This window comes from Lissotriton vulgaris, chromosome 8, assembly GCF_964263255.1.
Source record: "Lissotriton vulgaris chromosome 8, aLisVul1.2, whole genome shotgun sequence".
Taxonomy (NCBI): domain Eukaryota; kingdom Metazoa; phylum Chordata; class Amphibia; order Caudata; family Salamandridae; genus Lissotriton; species Lissotriton vulgaris.
The window spans coordinates 232,126,505-232,154,292 of NC_141696.1; positions in this window are offsets into that span (position 1 = coordinate 232,126,505).

Sequence of the window (27,788 nt, forward strand, 5' to 3'; positions counted from 1 at the left end):
TACTATCAGCGAAGCGGAATTGTCCGAAGATATATTCAGTGAAGTCTGAGATGTGTAAGAAGGGAGGTACTTCTAACTTGTCTCAGATTTGGAATCACATGACTTATTGTCCATGGAAGGACTAGATAATGTTTAAGCCCTGATGAAGTCAATTGGTGCAAAAATTAGCATCAGACGAAACACGTGTTGGCTGTGGATGTGTGGTTTTTAAAGGATTTATTTGAAGAAAATACCATTAAAGACATTGGAATACCATAAATTTGGATTTGTGGATCACTTCCTTCAACGGATACGTTTTCTTTCAAGAAAGACATTACTCCTGCACTTGTGTGAAATTGTTCTTTATACTTTTTCGGCAAAAAAATGCTGTGTTATTTATTATTGTGGAGCTCAGGGAGATAACAATGTTAAATATCGATCAACTATGGATTGTTATTCAGAGTTTTCTGGGGATTGCATGGTAACCTGTCCCTTTTCTCTCTTGGAGTTCACTATATATACGAATCCATCTGTACAGTTTTTTACCACTTGCTGTGCGCCTGACCGTTGGCCTGGTTGCCAATATTTCAAGTGTACTCATGGGAACAGTCCAGTCTGAACTGCCTGGCCAGTTCTTCCCTCGCCTGGAAACAAGCATCCTAAGACCAGTTTCGGGGTCTCACCCGTCACCAGCCCGGCTAGCTAGAATCTAGTGACACAGTGAGCAAGGGAGCCACCTCTGGGAATACCCTTCGCCCCTTAGGGAGATCATAGCAAACACACAAGATCATGGACAGAGTGCTGAAACCTTTCAAACACTCACCCCCAGTTAATAGACCTGGGATACATGAATTGTTCTTTTGCTCACATTCTTACCCCAGGTTGGACCGAGCCATATTCAAATCAGCCTTGACCCTGCCCCCATGGGTACAGTCCAGCCCTAACTGCCAGGTCCTGCCTGGGCCAGAATCAAGCATCCCAGGATTGATTTCGGGTTATCACCCATCATCATCCAGGCTAGTTTGAACCCAGCGGCACAGCAAGCAAGGGACCCACGTCTGGGCATATCCTAGGCCACTTAGGGCGAACATAGCAAACACAACAAGATTTTTATAGAAGTCAGGCTCTCTGTATGAGGGAACTGAATCATTCCAGAGTACACTTAAATATATCTTTCCAACTTTTATATCCAGATCCTAGTGCACTTCTCAAATATATTGGAAACTCTAAGCTTGAGGGGCAAACATAATGCCCCTTATGCTATGGAATAAAACTGTCATGAGTGTGGGAGTCATTAGTCTTACATTTTCAGTAAACATCTCCTGCTTAAAGAGTTTGCTCTTCAAAAATAAAAAAAACTTTGTAAAAGTTTGACTGGGCCTTTATATTTGATGGAGCCATCCATCAAACTTTTGCCAAATTGACAAGCACCACTGCGACGGCAGTTTCTGCCACTATGAGGAGATATGCAAATGTTCAGACTAAAATCTAACTAGGTTCTGGTGATGAAAAATGCCCATGAGCCCTTAAAGCGGGAAAAAGACACTTGAAACCCCAAAGAAACCTGAAAACAGTCTATGACGCCTATAACTTTGGACATTTTGTGGAAACAAATGATCATGAAATGAAGTATTTGCAACAGTCTATGTCCAATGTGACAGTTCTCTTCATCTGACACCCCATGTGTATGTTGTGCCTCACTGATGTTGGGGTCATCCCATTCCTAGATTACTTTTTTACTTGGCGTTTTTCTGACAGCTCTGGACTTGTTCAATTTTTCTATTGTCTCTCATTTTTAGAAGCACTTTGATGCTGCTGGACAAAAATATAATTTAATCAAGGCTGAAAGCTAATAAAAATGTTGTTGCTTTTACTGTGATATTTTTCCACTACTGAAACACACCGAGCTTGTTGGATAGTTTCAAAACCAGCTCTGTCATATGCATGGAATCAACCTTTAAGGAATTTGTCTTCTCTGACAGAATAAAAAATCTGACATAAAGACGAGCTTGGCTTTCCATCTGGGGAGGCGAGTCTCGAAACATCACAACAATGTTCCACTTTGACTATTCCTCTGGCTCTTATAAAGTGTGTTTTTCTCACCGGATGTCTGTTATCCTCCATTTTCAGACATTTCTAAGTTTTACAGATTCTTACTTCGTGCAAGTAAAAAAAAAGACTCTGTGTACTGCAGGAAATGTGCGGTTCAAGAGTCTCTCCGCCTGCCCCGGGAGGGATGTATATTGCACATCAAAGCTACCCCCTCTCAAGCGGAAAACAAACAAACAGAACAAGTGGTAGCTGTGCTGTCGATGGGATAATGAGCATTGCTGGGACTAACCCAGATGATTAGTTTGAGAAAATGGAATCAGCTGCAAAGCATTGATCTTCGAGGATTAAACAGCGCCGCAGCAGATGGCGCTTAGTCAATCAGAAGTTAGGATTGCTAACAGTGCACATGCATTTCCAGGAGTTTGTGAATGCCTCACTCTTGCTGGAGGATAATTTGCTGCTTCCCCAATGCCTTTCATTTGGAAGTTATCTGTGCGAGCAAATGTGGCTCGTTACATCCAGATGTATTTCCAACTGGAGTCAAATGAGGAGAAGAACAAATAAGTAAGCGGCATATGTATCAAGGGTTTTGCACTATCCTTGCGCCACGCAAGGGAGCTCAGGATGGCACAAAACCTATAATGAGGTATATATACGAAATAACGCAAGGAAACCTTGCGTGGCCCTCCATGGCTTGGTAAATCTGGAGTAGCGCAAGACAGCACAAGTGGCTCCTTGGTTACTCTGTCCTAGGTAGACTTTTCGTGGATAGATCGTGGTTGCTCTCACGCATCCATCCCATGGAAGCATTCCTTGATTTGCCAATACTGGTAGTCCTGGGAATACTTAGAATGCTTGACCTTGCCAGGGGAGGCATAACAAGGAGAAATATCTTTATTTCTCCTATTTTTCCCTTCAGAGGATTGTTGTTCTGTAGAAACGTGTCCTTTCCTGCACAAAAACAATCCTGCCTGTAACACAGGCACTCTTGCACCATGTGCATGCTTTGACGATAGGAAGAAAGTTGGTCCACCACCAAAGACAGAGAGCAGGAATGTGCCAAATCTTAAGAGACTGGGTGTATTCCGGCCCTCTCCCTTTCATGCTGCGCAACAATGTGTCTTGCTGCAGTGCGGGCTGTGAAATAATGATGAATATGGTCTTTGCTACTTATAAAGGATCGAAACGTATGTTTTTATAATTTGATTCCTAAGGACACAGGCTGGAAACACAGTGGGTCCACCCGACCTTTCATCTTCCCTACTTTGATAAAAAATAAACACCCGTTATCAGAGAAAAGCTACCCCTTCCATGTGAAATGCACTCTACAGATATACACTATATTATATTGATAGTGCTTAGGAGCCTTGCACAGGATTTGTAATGCTTTAGAAATGCAAAAATATATGCAGAAAAATTAAAAATTTTGAGGAATGGAGAAAAAGTTCCTAAAGTCTCCAATGAAAATTGCATTTTAACATGTATCTAAGCATTTTCCTTTTTTTGTGAGATGGTGCTCTATGTGCATGGTTGGAGGTCCTAGGCAAATATAAATGGATCAGCTATAGATCTCTGAACAGTAGATGAAAAACATATAGATAAAAAAAAAACAGAGAACATCGTAGAAAAAACAAGTGGCTGGGTATGCAAGAGAAATAAAGTAAGGGATAGGAGTGGAATATAGAGGATTTGGAGACAGGGGTGTAACAATACCCCGTTGCTCCATGGGCCCCCCTCCGGCACTGTGCAGGGACAGAGGGGCCCCTGGCCTTAAAGATCCTGACTGGGTCTGGAGCGTGGGGGTTCCCTCTGTGAACTTTGCAGGGGGGGCGCTAGGTGGCGCACAACCCAGATGGCCGCGCACCTGTGAGACTCCAGCCCAGCCGGGCAGGAAAATATTTATTAATGCCATCCTGTTAATTGTAGTGGGCTAACATCGCGATAGCCAGCATCCCTGTGCCCTGCTGATCACGGCGGTATCTCCCATGAATGTGTGGCCGCCCGGACAGCTGAGAAAACACTACTGCTTTCGGCGGCGGGAGCTGCCACTCTTCGGCGGCTGAACGAGCGCGGCTGCACTGTAAGGGACGGCCCGGTGGTGGAGACCAGAAGAGCTCAGAATTACCCCTCGGGGAGCAGACACTGCGAACTGCAACAGTTAAACAGGTCAGCGGGCCCTCGGCATGGTATGCTGATTTTGCGAGCACCAAGGGTGAAGCGCGACCGCGAGGGAGCAATGGCGGCCGAAGAGGAGTGAGTGCGGCCTGCAGCAGAATCACGGCGAGATAACTCCCCAATAACAGACTGCTGGGACTCACCATCCGAGGAGTGAGAGCGCCTTTTTCCACACTGACAACGTGCCACCCCCTTTTTTTTGGGGAGGTGCTTGGTGCTGCACAATTCCTTTCTGGACCCGGCCACCGGGAGACAGAGACCTCCAACACGATGGGCCGCACAGACACGAAACAGACCAAAATACCCTTCGAGGCCCGCAGGGCGGAAAAGTCGCAGTCAACAGACCCTGCTGAATCGGAGCCTGCGGACGGAGGCGAGGAGGACTGGAAGGCACTCCTTATAAGTATGAAACAGAGCCTCGGTTCCCTCGACTCGAAAATAGACACTATGAACTCCAGAATGGAAGCGATGGCCCATAAAATAGATCAACATGAGACTCGCATCAAAGAGGCCGAAACCAGAGTGTCAGACTTAGAGGATGGTGCTACAGCCCACAGCAGCCAACTACAGCGCATGGATAAAATACTGCGAATCATCCCGGAAAAGAACGAGGACTTAGAAGCGCGCTCCAGACGAAACAACGTGAGAATTTTGGGCCTGGCAGAATCCACCAATGTGGGCCGGATGGAGGACTTCGTCGAGAAGCTAGTCACGGACTTATTCGGCAGAGAATCCTTCTCGTCTCACCTGGTGATTGAGCGTGCCCACAGGTCCCTGGCAGCCAGGCCGCCCCCCCGGAGCGGTGCTGCGCCCCATAATAGCTCGATTCCTGAACTATCGAGACAGAGACATGGTTCTACGGCTTGCTCGGGAGCGCAAACAAGTACAATATGAAAATACGACGTTGGCGTTTTTTTCCCGACTTCACTTAATCAGTGCAGGATGCCAGGCGAAAATTCTCTACAGTAAAGAAGAAACTCAGGCTACAGGAGATCCCCTATGCAATGTTGTATCCGGTAAATTTGAAGATAACGCATCTGGGGAAGCAGCACTTCTTTCAAAACCCGCAACAGGTGGAAGACTATCTCAAGCGCCAAAGGAGGGCTGCTTCGTCAGGACCAGAGGCACAGGATCGGTCCAGGCCTTCTTCCCCTCTCATGGCGCAGGACTGACAATGCCACTTCCTTCGGCCTGTCTTCGGGCCGCGGGGCTGCTCCGCTTCTACTCTCCTGATATGCAGGGGTGATATATGAACTTGATTACTACAAAGTACTCTATGCATCTGCCAGGTAATTTGCCCCCTTCCTGCCGAATCTCACTGTTTGCACTGTGAGTGTGGCGGGTGTGAGTATGGGGGGCAAAGGGTGGGTGGTGAGCCCCTAGTGTTTCACTCCATGGGCATTCCCAAAGGGGATCTGATGTTACCGCAATGTAAGGTTTTTGTAGGGTTGGTTTGCATAAGGGGAAGGGACTTTAATACCTGGTGAGTTGGGGTTGCCGGAGTGGGAGGGGGAGGGTACCTTTACAGCGGAAAATGATTACCTGTTCTTATGTAGGTTACACAACGGCACACATAACTACAGATCAGATGCACAGAGGAAATGGCTGATACTTATTGTGATAAGCAGCCTATCACGCTACTAACATGGAATGTCCGCGGGCTAAACAACCCGAGGAAAAAAAGACAAGTCCTGGGATACCTAGATCGACATCATGTCTCAATAGCCATGTTACAAGAAACACATATAGGCTCTGAAACCCCGCCCCAGTTCGCATCACGCTGGGCATCCTACTGCTCTTTTGCTTCTTACTCCACTTATGCCCGGGGAGTGGCGATACTTATTAAAAGAGGGGTGCCTTTTGTGTTGGGAGTTACAGAAACGGATGTGGGCGGCTGCTATTGCCTTATGTGGGGAGACTAAATTCATATGATGTGACCTTTGCAAACTATTATGGTCCAAATTTTGACGACCCCCATACACTCCTACAACTCTGGAGTAGGATCCAAGAATTAGACACCACGTTTCTGGTTTGGGGGGGGGGGACTTCAATATGGTGATACATCCACACCAAGACAGGTCTACAGCCTTCCCTGCCCATGACACTAACACTTGTAGTGCAATCCGGGATCTCACGAGAGACCATTGCCTTATAGATTCCTGGAGGCATATGCACTCCAATGGGAGGGAAGGTACCCACTATTCGGCAACGCACTCTTCCTGGGCCAGACTAGATTACGTGTTTCTACCTGCTCGGATGGCGCCCTCGATTGTTCGAGCATCACACCTAGCTCGCACGTACTCCAACCACTCCCCTGTTCTTGTGGATTTGCGACCCCCGGCACCCCCCTACAGGAACTGGCGCCTCACCCCCTACATTTACAAGATACCACCTTTAAGGCAGAGCTAGAGCAGGACATCCGGGAATTTTTTGAGCGCAACCTAAACTCCGTGCCCAGTGTCACTACTGTGTGGGAGGCCTTCAATGTTACTGTCAGAGGGTGGTGTATTGCTAAAGGAGGGGGTACTAAAAGCACTGCGAACTGATCATAACTGACTGGAACAAACACTCAAGCAGGTGAAGCAAGACATTGCCACACACCCTGCAGAACATGCATTTAAAGCTAAGATGCGTGACACCATGTCGGAATATGAGGAACTCGCACATAAAGAATGCAAGCTCCGCGGCAGACCACACGTGGCCAGAGTATATGGGGAAGGTGCTAGACCAGGGAAAGCCCTGGCAACTGCGATCAGACCCCCTAAGTTCTCCAACTATGTCACCACCATACAGGACGTGCAGGGCTTCCTCCGCAGAAACCTCCCCGACCTGCTAGAGGCATTCAGAGACTTTTATAGCACCCTTTATTCCACCCAGAGAGGGGACCCTCTAGATCTGTCGGCCTACATGGATGACACGGCCCTAGCCTGGTTAGGAGATACTCAAAGGAAATTTCTCAACCACGACCTCAAATTAGATGAGATAAAGGAGGCCATAATGCAGATGCAATCAGGACGCGCCCCCAGATCGGACGGTTTACCAATCGAATTTTATAAGATGTATATACACATACTGGCCCCAATCCTTAGGGAAGTCTATACAGCTCGAGAGGAAGGTTGCTTGCCGGAATCAATGTGAGAGGCGGTACTCACTTCCTTATTAAAACCAGGGAAACCCCCAACAAGCTGCGACTCATACCGAACCCTATCATTACTAAACTGTGATATGAAAATTCTTGCAAAGGTTCTGGCGACTAGGCTAAACCTACTTATGCAAAAGCTAGTACTGCCTGACCAGGTGGGGTTCATACCCAACCGAGCCACAGCTCACAACCTCCGAACTCTAGCCTCGGTACTGCAGGACAGGGACCCCAATAGCGCTGCAGTGGCGGTTTTCCTGGATGCCACTAAGGCATTTGATTCCCTAGAATCAGACTACCTGATGGGTGTACTGGGCCGTATGGGTTTGCCAATCTCCTTTCTTCAATGGATACAGCTCTTATACCACAGGCCGGTGGCATCGGTATTGCTAAAAGGTGCGAGATCCCCACCTTTCCCCATAAGAAGGGGAACGCGTCAGGGCTGCCCCTTGTCCTCAGTCCTATTTGCTTTAGCCATCGAGCCTCTCACAGCAAAACTACGCCAACACCATAATGATAAAGCTCTGATTTAGCCGGCAAGACAGTTACTCATCTTGCTATATGCGGATGACATGACCCTCTATATTCGTAAACCCCATGAAAATTTGAACCCTGTTCTCAGGGAAATCACCAAATTTGGCGTCATATCAGGCATCCAGATCAACTGGTCCAAATCAGCTGTCTTTCCCCTAACGGACGCTACCCCGCAACATCAGTTAGATTATCCTCTAGTATGGGAGATGGAGGAAATCAAATACCTCGGCATCTATATTACTAGAGACAGAGATGCCTTAATGAGAGCCAACTATGGCACTGCCATGGTCAAAATTACTGATAACATTACCAAATGGCTCTGTTTACCACTGTCTATGGCAGGGAGGATTATACTGATAAAAATGGTCCTCTTTCCCAAGCTCTTATACCTATTTATTAACATCCCATATTACCCTGGCAACTTCTTTTTTAAAACTCTCAGAACGCAACTTACGCTACTCATTTGGGGAGGAAAACAACCACGTATCAGTCTCAACTCTATGATGCTGCCACACCAGCAGGGTGGGTATGACGTGCCCAACTTTGAATATTATTATTACTGCACCCAGGCCCACTTCGCGGCGTACTGGTTTCACCCGCCGCCTTACATACCCCATCTTGTTAACTGAAGCTTATAAAGCGCCAACTCACTGTCAGGTCTCTAGGCGCTTATGACAGAAAGAGATAGCAACAGCAAACTAATGAGGAAAAAAAGATGCCTAAAGGCCCTAGCACTAAACAGAGGTTAAGGCTTCCCTAAACAGGAGCGTTTTTAGAGACTTCCTGAAGTGCAGCAAATTCGATTCTTTACGGAGAGACTCTGGAAGTTTGTTCCAGATCTGTGGAACCATCACAGAAAAGGATCTCCCTACCTTGGTTGCCAGTTTGTAACGGGGACAGGACAGAAGCTGAGTGTTTGAGGACCTTAATGATCGTGTGGGGTTGTAGACCCCAAGACGTTCTTTGATATAGGCAGGTGCTTGGCCGTAAATTGCCTTATGCGCAATGCATAGACTTTTGAACTCCACCCTTTGTTTTATGGGGAGCCAATGTAAGCTACATAACAGTGGAGAGGCATGAGACCGTCTAGGTAGCCTGAAAATTAGCCTAGCAGCATCGTTTAGAACCACTTGCAGCCTACTGATCAATGTTTTAGGTAGTCCCAAATAAAGGGCATTCCCATAATCCAGTCTTGAGATTATTGTTGCAGAGACAATAGTACGAAGCGTGGAAGACGAAAGGAGAGGGACAAGCTTGCGTAGCTGTCTAATTAAATTTGTGCAAGTCCCAACAACACAGGAAATCTGGCTAGCCATTGACAACTCATGGTCGATCTTTATGCCAAGACTTTTTACATTAGGACATGGTTTCGGGGTGGGGCCAAGGTCTTGTGGCCAAAACAAATCACCCCAAGGTGAAACAGCGGTTGAAACCACCAGGACCTCCGTTTTGTCCGGTTAATCTTCAACGAGTTCGCTGTCATCCAGCTCACCGTATGTCTAAGAATTTTTTGGGCTTGAGACTGTGCCGCTGCCGTATTGTCAATGCTAAGCAACAACTGAGTGTCGTCAGCATAATTGAACGTTCTGCAGCCCATGTTTACCAGGGAATCAATTAGAGGCTGCAGATAAAGGTTGAATAAAAGTAGGGACAAGGCAGATCCCTGGGGAACTCCACACTCAAGAGTACCCTTGTCTGATATACAATCCCCCAGTTGAATCCTTTGAGTTCTCCCAGAAAGGAAAGATTTTAGCCATTGATAGGCTAGGTCTTGTATCCCAGACGCAGCCAGTCTGTCCAGAAGTAGGGTGTGGCTGACAGTATTGAATGCCTCTGACAGATCTAATAATATCAGGGCACTCGGCTTCTTACTGTCAGCCACACTTCTGAGCTCATCCAACACTGAAAGCATCACCAATTCAGTGCTGTGATGCGCCCGGAAACCCGCTTGACGCTCCTGGAGTAGATGGTGTGACTCCAGGAATGTTGAAAGAGACATCAAGACGTGTTGTTCCAAAATCTTGGACAAAAAAGGCAGCTGGGATATTGGCCTATAGTTTTTTTAATTGGCAGGGTCTGCCCTAGGCTTTTTTATTAAGGGCCTAACTCGCGCTTCTTTGAGGCTGGGAGGTAAATAGCCCGTGTCTAGTGATTTATTCAATAGAGAGACAATATGACTCTCAAGAATAGGGAGTGCCAGTCGAAAAATATTGGGGGAACATGGGTCTGCTGGTGAGCCTGACTTAGTTCGACCCATAAGTTGCCGTTGAAGATGGCTACATGGCAAAAGCACCCTCGGCGACTTACCTCTTCACACAGGTGAATGATCGCGGGCAGGATCCGTCCACGGTGGACTGCACAGTGACAGCTTGGCAGAAAATAGCCCGTAAGCTGGAAGCCCTGATGCTGTACTCCCCCAATATGACTCTGAAACGTCACCCATGACTGACTATTACGGAGGTGGGGATTTGCCGTAGGATGCTCGAGAACCTGAACTATTCCACTTGGGGGGACTTATATGTCGAGGGCCGATTCCGCACCCTGACTCAGTTCTTTGACCAGCACACACCCACGGTCATGGACACATTTCTTTACACCAGAGTACGACTTAGTGTTAAGGCGCCAACCCCGGCCTTCCCAGAGGAACCACCTGTATTAGAGCCGTTGCAGATGTTTTTGCAGAAAGAGCCCCTCAAACACGCAGTGTCTTTATTATATAAGCATACCCAGGCAGCGCAACCACCCAAAACGAGCAAGGCCAGACAGGACTGGTACAGGGACCTAGTAATTACACTATCTGATGACCAGTGGGAACGAAGCTGCACACACATGGAAGCGGTTACTGGGAACAGCAGGCTACGGCTAATACACTTCAAGTTCCTTCATAGGCTGTACCATACCCCGGTAGGGCTCCACAGATTTCACCTCAGGGATCGATGCGTTAGATGTGGTGAGGAGGGAGCAGGCTTTCTCCACCTGGCTTGGACTTGCCCACAGGTTGCACTTTTTTGGACACCAACATTTGTAGGCCTCTCCAACATACTGGACACCAGGCTGACACCGTGCCCTTTGGTGGGCCTGTTGGGCCTCTCGCAGGATGTCAATACCCCACACAAGAAATTCCTAGCCCTGAGCCTGCTCCTGGTGAAGAGACAGGTCGAAAGCCGCTGGGGGAGAAGGAGGGCTCCTAAATTTAAAGATTGGATCCAAACCATGACTACATGTCAAGAAAATCTAGGCCATTATGCTGACCAGTTACCTCTGAAGTCCCGACCGAAGGACATTTGGAGCCCACTGATTAGTTATCTACTGGCCCGGGACGCTGAGGGGAGAGATAGTACGGATGCGGAAGGGGTGGCTGGGGGAGATTTGTCTACAGAATCCACCTAATGTTGCTATTATGTCACTGGTACTGAACATGCAGCGGAAGGGAGTGGGAAGGGCTGTGGAGCTACTGAATATACTAGTCCAGGGCCTCGCGGACATTAAACTGAGAGACACCGATGGACAACTGCTAATTGATAAATGAACTGCATTACGAGACTGTGGATCATATGGTGCCAACTGATGTAGAGATCTACCACTATTTCTTTTATCTGTTATTGGGATTGCGAGTATGTCATTCAGACTGTGTACCCTGAGAGCAGGGAGCCGTTGACGGTAATCAAGAGGGGGGGATGTTCTTACCGAAGTTGTAGATGCAATAATGTGTACAATATTAATATGTAATGGCTTCTTGTTGATCCGCTGAAATGTCAATTACACTGATGTACTGCATCGTTCTCCATAAAGGTTTGTGAAAAATCCCCCCCCCCCCAAAAAAAAATGCTGTAATGTGGTGCAGCAGTAAAAATGTCCAGCAACCAATTATAGAATATTTTGATCTCCATCAGATCTAAATGACCCCATTATCTTCTCCCGAGGCCATATGTAATCGTACAATTTAAAAGCATGTCACATATGCCATAGGGTAAAAGAGTCCTGTCATTCATTTCCAGTTTCTTGTTGTGAACAGATCGAGTATGGATGAATCTATGTCAAATTAAATCCTCTGCTGAAACTTTAAAAAAACAAAAAAAATTTGCAGGGGGGGCCCACTCAAGTTTCGTTACGCCACTGTTTGAAGAAGAATAAAATATGATGGATTATGTGGAGTGGCCCACTAAATTCTGATTAGTGCTGCATTGCACAGTTTTTAAACAGCAGCCATTTCATTTCTTGCACCAGGGCCTATAACACACTGGCTATACCACTGCGACCAAAGTTAGAGATATCAGCCAGCCCCCCCGAACATCTCTTAACATCGGCAGGAACTGCCTTCATGGCGCGTCCCGCCAATGTGGCAAAAGTGTGACAGATGGCCCATCAAACATAAAGGCCCTGTGTCAAACATTTGCAAAGTTTTACATTATTCAAAAACAAACTCGCAAAGCAGGAGTTTGCTAATGATTTTTCAAATTTTCATTGTGTACTCACCAAACAGCAATCGAGTGGTAAAATATAATGAATGAATAATCAATATGAAGAAATTGGGCTACTGGTTGAGGGTTGTGAAGCCCTACTTAAGACGGGGCAGCTGGCACTGGTTGGTGCGGGCTAATTCAAAAATAAAATTAGCACTTACCTTGCAGCCACCGGGTCCCCCATCTTCTCTGTTGATCATCTGTGTCCGACTCCAGGTCAGAAAAAGAAGTAGGCATCCTGGCTCCCACCTCTAAGCCAATCCTTGGTACGCGCTCAGCCAGGGGCTGGTGGGGTGGGCATGTTCTCCATGCAGGCTGTAATGCAGCCTGCATGGAGAACAGGGATGTGCGCATGACTGTTTTTGACTGTTTTTGGTGGCAAGAGAGGGCCGACAAAACAGCCATCGCGCTCAGGAGTGTTCTACCACTCCTCCCATGCAGCTCTGCCCTGCCCCCTCATGCACCGCTGCAGCAGGAGAACAAAATAAAATGATAATAACATTCCATTATTATCATTTTATTTATTACCTTCTTTTACTGCTTTCTGGCAGTGGGCCGACGCTCCTCTGCCTTAGTGGAGGAGCCGCCACTGTTCAAGCAGCAACCACAGTTTCTGTCAGAGTGTAACACGAGCAAACCTCAAATTTACCTGTGCTTCACCCTTTTGTAGCTTGGCACAAAACCAGTTAGGTTTAACATAGAGGCAATGTTTAAAGTGTTTATGCAAACTTAAAACAGTAGTAAAGTGAAAACATAACACAAGAAAAAAAAAACACTCATCTAGAATAATAGAGTAAAATTTTATAAGAGAAATGCAATTTCAATCGATTAGTTAAAAATTGTGGTTAAAAGCAAAAAGACCCAACTGTGTTTATCTGGTCATGCCGAACCAAGACAAAGAAAAAAGTTCAGGCCAACTGCAACGGAGTGCAGGACGGATACGGGGAACTAATTAGGTCACTGAACAACGTACCTTAAATCCTGGAAGCGGAGTGTTACAAGGTCCCTAGTAGCATTTTTAAGGTGCTGCGATGCGAGTTACTAGCACATAAAGTAAACATCACAAAGCAGTGGTTCTGAGGAGCTGCAGTGTAAGGACCTGCATTGAGTATGAATCTTGCAGCAGTTGTTCTAAAGAGCAGCGAGGTACTGAGTTAGGGATGCATTGCACAGAGCTAGTTCTGATGCGGAGCTGCGAGGAGATGCATTGGGCTAGATTGGTTCTGCCCAAAAGACCACAGCTGGGCTGGCAGAGAACCTTCAGGGCCCCTTCCAAAGGTCCAGGACTGGGGTGGCACCACTTGGGGGCGAAACACAACAGTGTGCAGAGACCAGGTGCAGTGGCAAAGGTGCTGGAACCTTTTCTGTCCCTTAGGCTCTGAACAGGAAGCCAGCCAACTATCCGTAGGAGTTACTCTGGTGGTCCTGGATTAAAGATGCAGGTGCAGTCCTTCTCACTTAGGCACCAGTGTAGCAGAGTAGCAGGGCAGCAGAGTAGCAGTCTGTCTTCCAGCAGAGCAGAAAAGCAGTTCTTCTTCTGAGTCTTCCCCAGGTCCAGGAGTGCTGAGGCAGAGTCTTTGTGATGTGCAAGTATGGTGGGTGACAGCTCCACCCCCTCATCCCGTCAGAGATGGCCCATCCTGCCATCACCTATCCCCATTTTCTGACTGTCTGAGAGCAATGCACAAAGACCGACTACCAGCGACACATAATCCTGAGACCCAGGATTCAGGCTGCAGGCACCACATGGTTGGGACAAGAACATTCCAACTTTCTTAAAGTGGTGTTTTCAGTACTGTGACTTAAAATTGAGCTTTACCATTGAAGAGTGTTTTAAATTACAATTCTTGAGAGACCAAACTTGACATCCATACCTGTACCCTATTGAAACTTATCACTTATTAAATATAATAAGGTAACCCAATGTTATCTTATGGGTGAGGCAGGCCTTGCAGCATTTAAAACGAATTTAAGAGTTTCTCACTGCCAGGACATATAAAGTTAAAGGTACTTGTCCCACCTTTTAAATTTGCATTCAACTTGTCCCATGGGCTGGTTAGGGCTTAACCTAGGGACGATTTAAATGTACTAAAAAGGAAGATTTGGGCCTGGCAAAGGCTTATTTTGCCAGCTTGAAATGGCCGTTTAAACTACAAACATAGGCTGCAATGGCAGGCCTGAAGCATGTTTAAAGGGCTACATAAGTGGGTGGCAAAATCAGTGGTGTAGGCCTACTAGTAGCATTTAATTTACAGCCCCTGCATACTTGCAGTACCGCTTTACTAGGGAGTTACAAGTAAACTAAAAGGTGCTAATTGGATGTAGGCCTATTTCACCATATTGTAAGGAGATAGCACTGACACTTTAGAACTGGGTAGCAGTGGTAATGTGCACAGAGTCCTAAACACCATCAGAATCAGGTTAAAAAAACTGGAGGGTGAATGCAGAAAGTTAGGAGATGACCTTGCAAAGAAGGCAAAGTCGAACATGGCACCCCTCCAGCCAAAAGCCAGGGTAGACTAATCAATACCTTGATGGGCTTCTCTGTTTAGGCTATAGATCATAGATGAAGGCCCACATATGCAGTGGCTCTTGTCAGATCTATGCTCTTCTAAACTCTCCATAGTCAGTGGACTGATCCATGGAGACTCCTTTTCCTCATCTGTGGACCCCTTTTGTGAAGCACATAACTTAAACTTGCTCACAGATGCATCCCAGTAGGCAGACAGTACCACCATAGCCAACAAGGTGATGTAGTCCATTCTATCAGACTTCTGTCTCCAACCCAAGGAAAATTCTGCCCATGGTGACAGCAACCAACTGAGGCCACTGGCAGCTGTCAGTGTCAAGAGCCAGGTCCCGGACCTTCCACTGCCAGGTGGAAGTTCCAAGTGGGGACATTGGGTAAGCCTCTCTTCTAGCCTTGGGGCTGGCAAGAAGTTTCAAATGGGCTCCTGAGGGTCTCTGACCTCTGAGGTTTTTCAGAGTGGGGGGCAACAGGCCCAGGTGTTAGGCACTCTACTCTCACTGTACCCCACACCTGTCATGTGGTGGTATCTCGAAACTGGCTTTTCAGCCAAGGGTCAGTACCCTGAGGTTGAAAAGGTGACAGGGGTGAGTCCTCACTACCCCTGCCCTTCCATCCGGGCTCCCATATTCTCCAGTTGAGAGTGGTACTCCCAGAAGACCAAACATTCAGTGCACCCTGGGTGGGAGCCCCTCCAAGCTCTCCTTACACCATGAGCAAATCATTCCACAGAATGCAGTCTATGGGCATCTTGGGACTAACTATGACTCTCCTCTGGGTAACCTCCCTACCCTACTCCAGAGATGCCAGGGACATGGGCCAGAAAAAGTCCTACTCCTCGACCTGACTTACCCTACACACCTGGCGGGTGTACTGCTCTGGAGAAACCAGCTTTTCCACTGAATAAATCCAGTGTCTCTCAAAGCAGTGAAAAGGATCATATTCACCTTCACCTGGTTGAAGTAGGGCTTCCACCCTCATGGATCACAAGCTCGCCCTCTGAGTTAATCCCCCAGCTAAGGGAGATAATGGCATGGCCTCTGACCTGCCTCTGGGGGCTACTTTCCCCTTAAGGCATATTAGTTGCTTCCATAGAATTTCCATCATTGGGGAGTTTCTTAGGACAGAGTCCCTCTGCTTGTGCCCTCCCTGGAAACACTCAAAGCAGCAGAGTTGGAAATGGGGTTCCCTAGACCACTGTCCATGAGAACATCCCCCCTGTTTCTCAATACGGGCTTGGGAACCCTTTCTCCCACCTTACTCTGGGACTTGTCTGGGTCACTGTTGATCTCCCCTTCGCTCTGTCAGAAGGAACTGAACTACCCTTCTTTAGGTCGCTCCCAGGTACCTTCTTGTGCACCCTGGTGCTGAACCAAAGGTCTACCTCCTTAGCAAGCTCCCTGGAGTAAGAGAACTTACTATCAATCAGGTGTTGGCACAGATCTGTTAAACAAAGAATGAGCATGTGCTCTCTTGCAAACAGATTGTACAGTCACTATGCATTTCCAAGGCAACCTAGCAGGCTTCATACTATTTATCAATGTCATCCCCCACAGTAAAGATAGGCACCAGATCCTTGGAAATGTGGGCCCTTTTGTCTCCAGCATTGCTGCTGGACTCTGCCTGTCTGACTCTGATATTCAGCCCTTGAGACTACTTTCATGAGCCAGTCGCGATAAGGGCAGCTTAATGTCCATGGCCAGTTTCTTTTCCTCCATTTTTAGCTATGCCATCTGCAGCTAAAATTCCCTCTCAACTTTCCTGTCAGCCAGCTGTTCTGGAGACAGGCCTTGTGAGGACACTCTGCTTTCTGGAAGGCAGTTCCAATTCAGGAGACCAGTTATTTCCCTCCCCTGTGTGCTGAACTCCAGGACCTGCACCACGATCCTCCTCTTGCTCCTCCACATCACCCTCCCCATCTTGGTCCACTGCTGCTGCCAGTTGATGTTGTTTTGTCCAGGTCCTCAGAGCCTTCTGGACCTTCTGCTTTTGAATTTTCCTTCTCGACTGGAAGTCCCTTCTCCTCACAGAACTCTTTGAGCTTAACCACAATGTAGTTATTCGGGCCACAAGCATAGACAGTCAGGTCGAAAGCAAAAGAGCCAATCAAGGTTAATTTGAAAGAAACTTTAAATGGTATAACATTATTTATCTTCGATTTTAGTATTACACAAAATCCTTGTTTGGCACTGCATGAAGCCAGGTACTGATTCCCACTGCTACCTCCAATGTAGGACATTGGGTTACTGGTTGGGGGTTAGCCTCTACTCAAGCAGCAGCCACAATTTCTGTCAGGTTGAACCACAAGCAAACCTCGAATTAACCCTTGCTTAACCCTCTGGTAGCTTGACACAAAACCAGCCAGGCTTAACTTAAATGCAATGTGTAAAATATGTATTCAGCACTTCAACCAGCAATAAAGTGAACACACAACACAAGAAAAAAGCCACAACATTTTAGAAAAATAGAGTAAAATGTAATACAATATTTGACACAAAAACAATATAAATGCAATCATTGTGGGGATCCACAAAATTCTTACAACTCAACATTCCCACATGTCTCCCGATAAAAACTGTGCCATACTTGTGAGGTTGGGGCTAGTGCTAGAGACAGAAAGCACATGGTGGTACCCCATTTCGCCAACCCCAACTGGTGTTTTTTGCGATGTGGGTAGTTGCGGAATGTGAGCCTTGGCTAGCTGCCACCCAGAAAAATCTACCAAATGCAGGCAGCTCTGAAAACAAGACACCCTGAGGAGTTCAGGGTGGTGTGACTTGGAATGGATTTCACAACAGCTTTGCACGCAGAAACCCTTGAAACCATAATCTGTTGCAAAAACACACATTTTCTCACATTTCTGTGAGGTACAATTCAAGAATCCATGATTATCCACAAATTTTCTACCATTCTGCATTCCTAAACTTGTTCTGATAAAAAACAGTACCCCGCTTGTGTGGGTTAGGCTAGTGCCCCAATAGCATATGCCCCTGAGCACAACATGAACAGATCTTATTTTCCACTCAAAAACAACTTTATTTACAATGCGAGTAGTTCTGGGTTTTAGGCCTGGGCTCGGTCGCAACTCGGGAAAACCAACCAAACCCAGACATTTTGAAAAACTAGACAATGAGGGGAGGCCAAGGTTGTGTGACTTGCATTGATCTCCCTTCCAACATCAAAAGTTGGCAAAACACACTTTTTCCTTAAAATTCTCTGACAGAAAATTCCGGGGTCTACAAAGATCCTCACATTTCCTACCAAGTAAAGTACAATTTTTTGCTGTTTTTAAAATAATACCCCACTAGTGTGGTTTCAGGCAAAGCATGAGCTGTGTAGGGCATTGCAGCTAAGAAACCATAGTGGAATCTATTTAAGGCACACTACTCTGAATCCCCCTGGCTGTCTCGTTAAAACAAATGTCTGGATTTGGCCGATTTCCCGCATAGTCAGCTGACCAATGCTGGAAAAGTGAAGCTATTTAGAATGGCAAGTGAGAGGAGGGATTTACCCCCTCTCTGCTGGCTCACATGTAAAAACTATGCCCAAAAAATTTTCTCACTTGCCATGAGGATGTTAATACTTTAGTCCCCTGGAGGGCAGAAAGACTGCTCCCCCCTGTTTGTGGGTGGGGGATACTACCCTTTCTTTTTTGTTCACCATTCATTTTTCCCTGGTGTCCAGGGGGGCTTTATGTCTCCTGTAGAGGGGGGAGGGATACATTTTGGGAGTATACTCTCTTCTAATACACACAAACAGTGGGGGTCAGAAAGTCTATTGTTTCCGATCTGGGGAGGTGGTACATCCCCATTTCTGCTTGAGCGTGCCCTACCCCTATTTTATTTTGGGGGGGGGTATATTTGGCTGACTGCCAAATCAAGAACTATTGACATTGGGGGTGGGCGTCTGTGGGAACAAAGGCGCTTCACCAATTGCAATAGTCTAAATGTCATCTACCTGATAGTCTGCCCCTGTGAGTACAAATACGTGGGGATGACGACCAGAAAAGTCAAGACACGAATTTCCGAACATAAAAGCACCATCAGGTGTCGGAAACAGTCCACCAAAATGACCAATCATTTCCTGGAGGTGGGACAAGGCCCAAATGATTTTCGTTGGACTGTGCTAGAACAACCACTGATACCAAACCACGTGACAGACATAAACAAGTTTTTGTTCAAGAAAGAGCAAAAATGGGTATATACCCTTAATTCAGACAAGGACGGGTTGAACGATGACATCCCGTAGATGTCACTCTGATAATCAATCCCCTGTAACAGTATGAGGGTAGACTTAAGATACACAAAACCAATCAGGGTTTTGGCATTAGTTCTGACCAGATAAAAGGCTATGTTTGCCCTCTCCTGGTGATGATATCTACACATATTAACATCACCCTCAGACCATCCACCAATTGATTATGAACCTTTACAGATGGATCCCATCTAGTAGTGTGGATCCTATTAGGAACAGATTGCCATTTACACGCTATTCAGTATGGCACTACATATCCCACAACACCCCAGTTGTGTATATCAACCTGCCAACGAGGCCTGCTAGCATTCTTAAATCCAATGATTTATTAGACGTCTAATCAGACCGGAGTGCCGCCTTGTACATATGCTTGCGCATCTGACTATGAAAATATAATGTAAGCGTTACAGATTACGCAAACAAAACGTGTAGAATCAGGTATTTTGTTTTCTGAACTACATGTCCCACAATCCTCTAGAGTCAGGGGATGTAATGGGACACGCCCACTCATGGAAGTAAAACTGTTGCTCCTAGCTACGCGCGTCACCTCCCCTTACAGCCAGAGGGACGCTGGAAGTACCGACGGACAGGTAAGAGTCAACCTCTCTATGCCTGTCTGCCAGCGATCGCTGAAGTATGCTGCCACTGAATGCGCGCATTCTCCTCAGATCTGCACAGAGCAGGGAGAGCTCGACAGCGCTGAGCGCGAGAGCTTGTATCTGGTTATGCTGCCTTCCGCTCGAAGTGTATCTCGCTGACGCTCACAAGGTGGGAGTATATTTGTTTTTCCATTAACCCACTGCGGCGGAATACACATTGTCATAACCACTGTTTTGCGCTGAAGGCCTGGGGCATTGATTAATCGCGTGTTAGTCCAAACGCGAACGAACATTGATTGAGACACACTAATAGACGCTGGGACTTTCTCCGTGGCTCATTCAGAACACTCAAGGGGACTGTTGGTTACACAGAGTCATGGCCGCTTGATTACATGATCTTTAACAATGTAAGTTAACAGCGACATCTATTAACCATGAGTTACTGCAAGGCGGTGATCTGGGCTAACACAGATGCCGTTTAAGCTCCTATTTATGAGTGAATATTATTGTTCTTCTTTTAAGAACAGCCGACAAAAGACATCCTTTCCTGTAAACGGAGGTCTTGCCTTTGCCATGGTATTAAATTCTGCTGAGGCCCTAAGCAGGGCATATTGGCCTATTGACCCGCAAACACGCCAGAATAAGTTGTGATTAAGTGTGAAGTCAGCGGCTGCTGACGTGTCTTTGTATGTCTTTCTTTTTACTTTAGAGCGGTGCTTCAATTACCTGCGCTGTGAGCCAGGTGAGGTGAGGCAGTACTCTCCTGCACAATATGGTAAGTGAGAGTCCTACTACATATCATCTCGAAGTATTGTGGTTATATGTAGGAATAAAAGTACTACGAAGAGGATTGCATTATAGGTTCTTTTTACAGATATGATATACCATGAAAGTGTTTTGGATATCGTAGATATACTAATTGTATGTTTTTCTCTGTTTTCGACTATGTTTGTTTTACACCGGACTTCTCAGCTGGGAGAATGATTCTTCACTAGTACCCAGGTGAAATATTTCCTTTTTATATATATTTTTTCTTAACACATCACTAGCAGTAGCGATACAGGTCCTGAGGAATGCAGTGGATACCTCTGTGATCCGAAAATCTGCTGAAACATGTCGACCAACCTGTTGGTAGCTATTAGGTGAAACTACCAATTTCGCTCTTTTTAATTCTTAGAAACACTGAGGTCTTTAATAAATAATTTTTCCTCATAGTTATCTAATTTTATATATCACTATCCTGCACTTTTTGCACTTTAACACACCCCCTCGCACTGCTTTTCAGGAGCTCCCTGTGACCCAGTTATACCATCACTGGTCCTTATGCTGTCGATATTGACCATACTAAAATACCATCCTTCATGGTTAGAAGGAACCCACATGATGAAAAGGGCGCCAAGGAAGAGCTACTGATGGGTATTTTTTAACAACCACGAATGATGTACCCTGATTAGTGGACTATTGCCACTGGTTCTCACACATAGTCGTTTTTTTAGAAATTCGTTCTTTTGACCCTCCACTATTATTTGTATTTTGTGGGGGTATATTTTTGCCATTGGCTCCTAGTGGAAATTTTTATTCCATGCCTTCTGTTGCCACAGACAAACTGTTGTGCCATTTCTGGCACGGGGCCCACCCAAAGCCTACCTGGGCCAACCTCACCATTCTTCATTTTTTCAGTCTAGTTTTTCCCTGATGTCTTGTAGGCTTTTTTTTATCTCTGTGGAGCAGATTGAAGATCTACTCCCCCAAAAGAATGCAAGGGGAAGGACAGAATGCCTGGTGCACTCACTCTGATATGGAGGCCTAACCTCATAACCCACAATTTTTTTTTGCCCTATTGTCTCGATGGTGTCTAGTTAGCAATCTGCTCCTGTGAGAAAATTAGGGCAAATGCTCTATCTGTACCCTAGGAGGCAGAAATACTTTATTGACCCCATTTGTGTTGGCAAAAGAAAGTAATTGACCTGAAGGACTTAATTTGCCTCGGAATCACTATTCCCAATGAAATCCGTCAATCATATGCTATCCAAGCAATGGTAAATTTCATATAATGAATGAATTCAACTCCAGCCTCATCTCTGTAGTTGAAATTGCTGTAATTGATCCAATACATATCTGGTGCAATGTATACAGTGAATTTAGTGCAGATAACTCATTGTTTCTATGAAGTGAACATAGATATATACAAACAATGGGCAAACACACTGAAAAACACCCAGATTGTTTATACACAGATCATGTTTGAGTAGAGTATCATACCACCCTATACAGAAAGCTCTAGATATGAATACGTCAAATGAACAACCATGGGGAAGGGGTGTTGATGTTATGACTCACAATAACTCCACGGGTCTCATCATGGCCTAGTCATCTGTCTAATGCACCACAGTTCTACTCTTTCTTGTACAGGACATTCACCATACTGTCAATAGCGTTTTCTTACCTCATCCATGCTGGTGACAAGCTCAGCTCGTCATGGAGTACAGTTGAGCTGGACTCATGACGAGCTGAACTCGTCACGGCCGTTGGAACGTTCGCACGCGGGGCTAATTTACCCGCTGTGCTGAACGTTCTAAAAACGGGTGCGGCCGTGACGAATCAGCTCGTCATGAGGGCAGCTCTGCTGTGTCTCATGAAAAGCTCAGCTCGTCACCAGCATGCGCGCCCCCCCCACCGCATAGCAGGGGGGAAACACCCTGCAGCGAAGGGGTTAAAGCGTCATGCGTTTGGAGCAATCCCAATCACAGACCCTATCAGCATGTAACCATCAAGGCGCTGCGTATAGTGACCTTGTGAGTAAACAATTCTTCTCATTGAGATCAAACCAGCTCCTGAGCTATCAATTATCCACACTTTACCTGCAGGAACCAGGGTGGGGCGAAAGGGTGAGGGGAACTCCACAGACAGCGACGACGAGGGAAAATTAAATAAACAATTAATTTTCCCTCGTCGAACGTATGTCAAGTCCCTCCCAACCCCTCCTCACCGCTCTTACCTGCACGGGCCGCTCCTGGTGCTACCCAAACTCTTCTGAAGCTTCAGAAGTGCCTAAAATGAAACACCCTAAGGAACTGAGGACAATGAAAGAGTATAGTAGGTTCCCAAGTTTGTTCCTCCATCCCTTTCTCTTTTCCTGAAATCCTCCTGGGACTGTTGATTACTCTGGACAGAATTGAAGTGGTCACATATTTCCTCTTCATAATTTTTGGGACCTGAATTCCAGTCAGGTTGAACACTGTCCAAATATTTTTTAATAAATGCTGGACTGTTCTCAGCAGCACAGATTAAAATTCTTGAATAATGCTTAAATGTCATGTTTAGACAGGTTCATCGCTACTGGATGAATGATATTTCATAGCTGATTAGGAACATTTAACAACTCCATTCCCCTTTTCTGTGACTTATTTTCCACTCTAGCTCTAAATCATGGGTTAATCAAGAGACCACATCTCGAACGTCATGCACAAGGCATATTGCTTTCATTCCTCTAAATAAGCAGAGAACACGGTGCAAAAAAGGTTCCGTCAATTAATTAAAACGGTGTCCAATGTTATATCTGTTTATTTATATCTATTTGTGAGTCCAAAGAACTTACGAAAGAAAACCAGGCTGACCCACAGGAGGTAGAAAATGCGAAAATGGAGGTTTCAGGCTTCCAGTCACCAGCAAGGAAAAGTGTGTACGATTTACAAGAGACTTAGAATTTGTCAGAGTAAGAAAGGAAAATTAAAGGTATGCTATGATTAATTGATGAAATTGTGAAAAACAGAGTTAATAATTCAATTACACTCGTCCTAGATTTTCTCTCGGTCTTCACTGATAAAGATGATATGGCAATGGGATACGCAATGTATTATTCAAGTATGGCTAATGCCTGGATATGGTTTGCAACAGAAAGCTAATTGGCAATTTCACAAATGGCCAATTAAATACGTTTCTGTCTTACTTTTTAATAACAACATTTTTCGTTTTTTTGGTGCTGAGGGAAAACAATCCACACTATCATTATGTATTAAATATGATAGCAATGCAAATGCATGTGCATGCAAGAGTAAAGGAATAAGTCTCAACATCTATAGGCAACAAATGATCGAATGAAACAATACAGGTATTTCTCTCAAATAACTTCTGTGGAAGAACCACAAGATGTGAAAGTTTGGTATATACCTGGACTACACAGCATTTTTCACCTGTAGCTTGGGCTTCTATGCCAGCGATCCACATACTTAACACAGGTTCGGATACAGAATTTTTAATACCTCTCCGTCCAGGGGGCATTTTTACAATATTTTGTCATAGGGCAGTGCCATAGGCCTTCTAGCTGTACTCCCCTATGTCAAAAGAAAAGGGCAGGAATGCGCCGTATCCAGAAGATACAGTGCATTCCTGTCCTTTCTGCAGTGCTTAATTTTAGCCTGTGGTTTCCAGTGCTCAGCACCAGCACTTAATTGTCAACCCCGGCACTTGTGACGGTGTGCCAAGAGGTGGCGCTGTGTGGCTAATTTAGAGGTGACCAAAACAACAGTTAATTATTAATACAAGATACATAAAAAATTACTATTACCTGCCGCCCTAGCCATTCATGTAGCTTTGGGGGCCTGAAATAGTCCGAATTATCACACTTGTAGGAGTGGGATGGTTATTATTTGTGCTGTTACTATCATTGGCAGCATGGCAAGGGGCATGTGTGGTGCAAGTTTCAGTGGCCTCCTGACAAGAGTGGTGGCACTTATTTTTTTTACAAATTAAGCATTGCCTTTCTGCCAGCACCGGCACCCGGGTGCCAACACAAGCACCTTTGCACCACGGTGCAAGGGTGACTGTGTTACTGGCATGGTTATTTTTGTGCAGGAAAGGACACCTTCCTGCACAAAAAAAATCAAAGGTGTTTTCCTCGTTCCATGTGTGCAGCAGAATTCAACACACATGGAAAGAGGAACAAATGTGGAGAATTGTAAATATTTCTCCTTGTTATGCCTGCTTTGGCAAGGTGTTAGTTTTGTCGCTGACCCAGATTTACGATATGTTGTAAACCTGGGGTAGTGACAAAATCATGGGTGTTGCATAGAAACACCCACAGCAACAGCCACGGAACGACCCTTCCAAGCAGAGTAAGGCATTACCTTACTCCATATGTAAAAGGCCATGAAAAGCCTCCAAGGTGGCTTTGCGTGGCCTTGCCAATATGGGCAGGCGTACTGCACCTCTGGCGGTGTAAAAGTGCTGCTGGTGCATTGTAAATAAGCGCCCAGGTGGGACCATAGTGGCCAGTTGTTCCACTGCCTGTAGTCATCAAAACTTGAACCACTGCATTGACATTGGCGGAGATGTTGCTTATTTTCATGTGTGAGCCTCGCAGCCAATTACTGGTGAGTCAAGACTTTGCCAGACATTGTGTGAGGGGGTTATTCAATGCTCTTACCTGTGTCTCCAAAAATCGCGCTAGGGTCCATAGTCAGCTCAATTTCTGCAATACCTACAACGTGGCACAAGATTTCCTGCCAAAAGATTTCAATACACTTTTAAGACCACCACATGTGTGTCATTGGGCTTTGCATGCTACACCAGCTCACTCTCTAGCTTTGCATTTGAAACTTGTCTTTAGACCTGCTTGCAGCAGCTCCACATAATAATAATAATAATAATAATAATAATAGGGACATTTGTAGAGCGCTGAGTTACGCACACCGGCGTGTACACGCGCTGAAAGTGGGAGAGGCAGCAAACAGGGGGCACAGTAGCTGAGTAGTCAGTTATTTCGCATAGAGGTGGGTTTTTAATTTCGCTCGGAACCTCACTTCTTCAGGTTCCAGGCGCAAGTCCACTGGGAGTTTATTCCAGTAGTCCAAAACATTCCAGTCTGCTCCTGTCTTTTAATAAAAAAAATATTTTTTAATCAGGTTTAATGATTTGCTAGAGACCTATGCACCTCTTGCAAAGCCAAAAAACTTTGACGTTCTGACCCGTGTTTTGCCCAACTCGTCATGTGCTGCTGAATAAAACAACACAACCTAGTACCAATCACAACACAAACGACACTAGCGAAATACGTGTGACTTAAGTTATGTTAGTAAGTATCATTGCTTCGCGTAGTACTGTGTGTACGCCCCAGTGAAAGCATTACTCACATACGAATAGATGAACGGTGTATTTTGATTTTAATTTTAATTTGTCACCTTGGGCAGAGGAGATGGGCAGGCTGAAAGGGAATGCCATCTGTCCTAATGGAGCAGTCAAGTGACATACACAGTCTCTCTGCCCCCAACAATGATACTTTACAGCTGAACAAATATGTTATTTCAGCATCCTGTGCACCTGAAACTGCCCTCACAACAAGTATAGTGTGTTTGTTCTTTCGGTGCCCTCTAGTCAAAACTACCTTATGCATCTCTAGCTCTTCTTCCCAGCCATCAGGCCAGTCATAGTGGTCTGTGGCTCATTCTAATGGACACTCTGGGCTCCTCTCTATTTCTTGGCAAATGAAGGGCCTGGCACGTACCAGGTAACTCTTGTCCGAGTACACATTGTCCAAATGACGATGTGCGAATAAAGTAAAGTTAATCAGAACTGAGGGTTCAGGGGGCATCAAAAAACTATAACATAAAGCAGATGACAGGGATACAAGAGTGAACAGATCACTGTTGCCTTGAGGAGCAGTGGACACCATACATTACAAATGCTGGGTAAGACATATATCAGTACAGTAAAAACAGATAATTCTTAGGGGCATCAGGACCAACCTGTCATTAGAAAAAGACACAGGGACGTTGGTAGAACTTATATTTCCTGAGAGTAACAGTCTACTTGTTCCTAAAACATAGATCGAAAATATTTCAACCAACTAAACACACTATCACTGCCAGAACAAAACCATCAAGGTAGCAAGGGAATTGCATACCGCCCACTTAATGACTGTTATATGGAGAAAATATCCAGTTTTAATATCGGGAAACAGAAATATCAGAAAAAAAATATTGTGATGCAAAAATAAAAAAGGTAGATATATCGTTGTCAAGAACGTTTTTTTTTGGGTAAGCAGTTTCATTTGCAATAACATGGTTTTATAAACCATGCTTTTTTAAATGTGTTTTAGTGCATAGTTTAATTTTATGTCCTATTATTGTTTGTATAATTGTTATTCATTTTAATTAAAAAAGTAGTTTGCAATTTTAGGTGACCTAGATTTTTTTATTTAATTGCTAATTGTAACTGGCACTTTCCGGTTGGCTGAGTCAATGCCCTAGCCAGGTAGAACCTACCACTCACTGTATAACCTGCACTCAACCTTGAGTAGCTCAGTTCAAGCAGTCAGGCTTATCACAGAGGCAATGTATAAAGCATTGGCACAGCACTTACTCCTGATAAATACCATGAGCATCACAAAAGAGGCTTCACATGTGATGTTAATAACGTTTGTATTCAACACTCATAATAATCAACACAACATGAACATCTTGTATTTCTGGGCATAATTCATATTCAGAATTTTTACTAGCAGTACTAGGCCCAGCCGTGTTCAAATGACATAAGTAATATGCACACTTTTGAAAGATACCAATCTACACCCCTCAGCACCTTTATGCGGTGCAACACATTGTCCACCCCAGGCCCACCATAACAATTCTTGTAATTCAATGCAGCACAGTTATAGGGTGCACCCTGGGACACGACAATATCAGAAATATGTGTATACAACAAATTATAAAACTTTATAGCAGCACCGTGAGCTGAGGCTGCACGGGTAAAACCAATGTCAAACGTGATGCTATTCTGGCAAGAAATCAATGTATCAGGCAAACCGCCGTTCAGTGTCTCGAATCATGGGCAGTTTCCCGCTGTCACTCCCACACACACACTCACTCTGCACCTCTAAGCGGTGCAACGGATATCATACAAGTATGTACAGAAGAGCTTGCACACAGATGCACTCAGCACCCTAATGTGGTGCAACTGATACCCAGCAGGTCAATTGGTTACACACTATCACCGTGACTATCCTACACCCACAGATCGGAGACCACCCATACCCCCCTGGGCACTAGGTTGCACACAGCTGAAGTCCC